Consider the following 3,685-nt stretch of genomic DNA (forward strand, 5'->3'; position numbering starts at 1 on the left):
TATATTTTTGTGCCCGCGACGTCTTTATGCTGAACTGAAGTCTCTTTATTATTCGCGGGTGTCGATAGGACGGTTTAAAATATGTTTGTTGTTTTCGGGCATGTAGGATGTCTGGTGACGGTGCTTTTTTTGGGAGTTACATGAGAGGAATGGGGATTGAGCGGTGCGGGATGTGTGGTGGGTGCCGCAGGCTTGTTGGCCCGCGATTTGGGTGCCCCCCAAAATTCATTGCATTTTGGGCTCCTCAACGAACACTTTTATTCTTTATGGAATCATGTGCCATTACAAATGACACCCTGGACTGTTGTGTTCCGCCATCCTTTTTTTTTTTACGGGATGTATGAGAGCTTTGCATGCTGCGGCGAGAACTGCATTTGTTACTGTGCCATTGGTCTCTTTTTTTTGTTTTCATTCTTAGCCATTTTTACTTTTGTTGCTTATTTTATTTCTGGTCATGTTGAGACTCCTGCGTGCTCCGTGCCTCCACTTCACTCACCAAATGGAGGTGCATGGCCATTGCGCTGGAAGGAGTCTTTTTTTTGTTCAAATTCGCACAGAAACATCATTGAGCACATTTTTCTTTTGTACTTCTTTTGCTTTCTTTCAGGAGATGCTCCTTTGGCTTTGCCTCCAACGGTATATGCGCGGAGTTACACGCGCTTTAGACACCGAAGCCACGAGCCTTTTTTGGAAAGGGTGCTTTATCTCTCTTCTAACATTAAATTAGTTGTCCATGATGTTTTTGGTGGCGGGAGGGTGGAGCCCCTACTTGGCGACGATCCCACGTATGGTTTGGTGCTGATCCGACCAGGGCGGACTATATCCACTGCGTCGGGGAAAGGCTTGTGGTGGACCCAACGACACGGCGGCTGGGGGAAATAACGGGACGGACGTTATCCCTTTGATGGTGGTCCCGCTGATGCTCGATCTGATGGACTTTCGGAGGATGATGTGCAACATCAGTGCGCCCATCCGGCTGTTGGTTTTGGTGCAGAACGGGCGGGAGGCGATGCTGTCGTTGTGCCTGCAGGAACTCGAGAGGGTCTATGGGTGGTCCGGACGCCTGGTTGTGAGTCGTCACCCGGAAAACATCGGGTACAGCGCTGCCGCGAACATCGGGTCACGGCTTGCACTCTCGCTGCCGCGCGAGGAAGTGCCTTTTGTTTTTGTGACAAACAGCGACGTAATGTTTTCACCCGATCTTCTTCCCAACCTTCTACGCGATGTGCATGAAATGACGAGGCATGATGCCGCTCGCATGGATGAGTTGGCGGCGGAAGCGGCGAATGAGCCGAGCGAGTACAGTCCCGTTTTGCGACGGGGCTTGAGGGTGCTGCGCTCCACGGTGAACGATGACCGATTGTCGACGTCTGCGCTGCTGCCTGACCGCATTCGTTATGCCTCTGCGAGGGAGCGTGAAACGATGTTTTCGAAGCATTGCGGGCACTTCTGCGCGTATTACAAAAGCAGTTGTTTTGTGTCTGTTATGTTGACACGCCTGGCGATCAGTACGGTGGGATATTTTGACGAGAACTTCTACCCGGCTTGCGTGGAGGATGTCGACTACAGCTAACGTCTCCGTTTGCCTGGATTTCAGGAGCGGAATGTCTTATGCGGCAAATTTGTGCATCGTGGCAGCTCGAATATTCGTTTCTCTAATAAAATGGAGCTGCCGGACGCTCTCTGGTACCGTCGCGTCAAGTCTTTGAGTGCGAACGATGCATATGCCATGATGAAGTGGAACCGTCCACGGGCGTGCAGTGGCGGGTGCAAGGAGCCATATGACGGCATGGTCCCCCGCAGACGTTTGGGTGAAGGATGAGGCACGCATACAGCTCATTCGGGCCCACTGGCATGATGAGGAGCAAGGGGTTCCAAAGGTTGAGTACGACAGGACTCTTTTGCATCCTTTCACGACGAAAGGAAGATGAACTGGCGCCAGTCGCATGTTTTTTGTTTTTATTATTTTGTTTTATTTTTCACTTCAATTATTAAAAGTTCTTTTTTTATTTTATTTACACAAACGATATTTAAGCGAGTACGCCATGGGTTTTAAAGAGCGCAAACATATGTTTGGCCTGACAGGGGGAGGGCGCAGCGTCCAAACTTGGCCGTGTAGCCGATGGTAGGAGAGGGAAGTAGCAATTAAGAAAAATGAAGATGATGGATGGGGGAGAAATGAAAGGGGAGGGAAGCAGAAAACAAGCCAAAAATATTGTGGGCATAACGCTGTTTCTCACCGTGGGCGATCGACACCGCCATTGGCCACTAAGTTACCCACTGAAGGTGACACCCGTTTGCGCTGGATATGCTGCGTGCATATCTGTCGGGCTCTTTGTTTATTTTGTTGGTTTGTTTGTTTCCCGCACATTTATTTCTCCGTGCCGCCTGACCCACTCGTTTATTATTTCCCTCTCTGTTTTTGTGCGCACCGAGAGAAGGGCTCGGGGACATGAAGTACGCTCCCCTTCTGTGACATGCCACCAAAAACAGGAGGAGAAAGAAAATAAAAGTGAAGCGGGGAGGGGAACCATCGCCACGCGTCCTTTTCTCCGAGAAGGCTGCTTGCCACGCCACTGAGGCGCGCCGTGTGCTTCACGGGGCCCGCTGGACTCGATTGGGGAGCCGTGAGTGATGGTGCGTGTGAGTGTGGCGGATGCGTCCCCCAGGCGTCCCTCGAGGACCCTCTGGCCATTGGGACTGCGCGGAATGCGGGATTCCGCGGGGCTTTTTGCACGTTTTTTTTTTCTTCTTCCATCGGCCTATCCCAAACCTCAACACGGCGGCTGAGTCGACGACTTCGACGGGATCCGTTGCGTATTTCTGAATCTTTTTTGCGTTGCAGCGGCAGGCCTGGTGTGTCCTGCTTGGCAGACACGGTGGACGGAAGTGGGCTGCGCTATCGGGAAAACGATGGTCGCGGCGGAGCGTGTTGCGTACTTTGCAATTTGGCGTGTTTGTGGCGATCCTTGCGGATGGTGTGACGGCGCCTGTTTTACTTGCGGGGAGAGAGGCGATGCTCCACGGTGATGCACACGTTGCGGGTGGAGGTTTCTCTTGCTGTTGGTTTGTGAACGTTTCTTCTTTCGCTTTTGCCGGAACACCACAGAGGGCGGTGTCTGCGGACAGCAGAGCATTGCGAGGAGGGGCACCACACGATTTTTGGCGCGATGAGGCGGCTTCTGTGACTTTACGGTGTTTATTTCCAGGATTGAGAGACTATCCTTTGCTGGAATGTATTGTGGGAGACCATACGCGTATTTTTTTTTATTTAACCCCTTGGCATTTGGTGTCTGCCGTGAAATGGATGTTGATGGCCGTTTTATGGCGGCGAGATGCATTTTTATTTATTTTATTAGCGAGTGAGTGAATTTTGTTGCGTTCTGTTGTGCGGCTTGTTGCTGACGGCACGTGGCCGCAGGGAGACGTTGTGGGCGCCTCCGACACGAGGTGCGATTGAGCAGTCACCTCCTCCGCTCGCCGGTACACGCTGTTGAGGCGGCGTGATGGTAATGAATCGGCTTCCCAGAAAAGCAACGAGAGGACGTTTGCTCTTCCTGCGGCGGTGTACGAGTGAACCTCCAATCCGTGGGTGGGGTCACTCTGCGTGCCTTATTTCTTTGAATTTCATGAGTTTTGCACATGGCCATCCACACGCACATGCACGCAATCCCCCTGTTCGCCC

At 51.9% G+C, this 3,685-nt stretch overlaps 1 pseudogene, besides 1 other annotated feature; it reads left to right on the top strand.

Moving 5' to 3' along the window:
* Positions 1-3,685: part of a sequence feature (areas not merged during assembly with more than two copies in the genome that could not be assigned to a particular haplotype) that runs on past the window's edge.
* Tc00.1047053510843.10 lies at positions 905-1,822 on the top strand (annotated as a pseudogene).

The sequence above is a fragment of the Trypanosoma cruzi genome, genomic scaffold (genome assembly GCF_000209065.1).
Source record: "Trypanosoma cruzi strain CL Brener 1047053516919 genomic scaffold, whole genome shotgun sequence".
Taxonomy (NCBI): Eukaryota; Euglenozoa; class Kinetoplastea; order Trypanosomatida; family Trypanosomatidae; genus Trypanosoma; species Trypanosoma cruzi.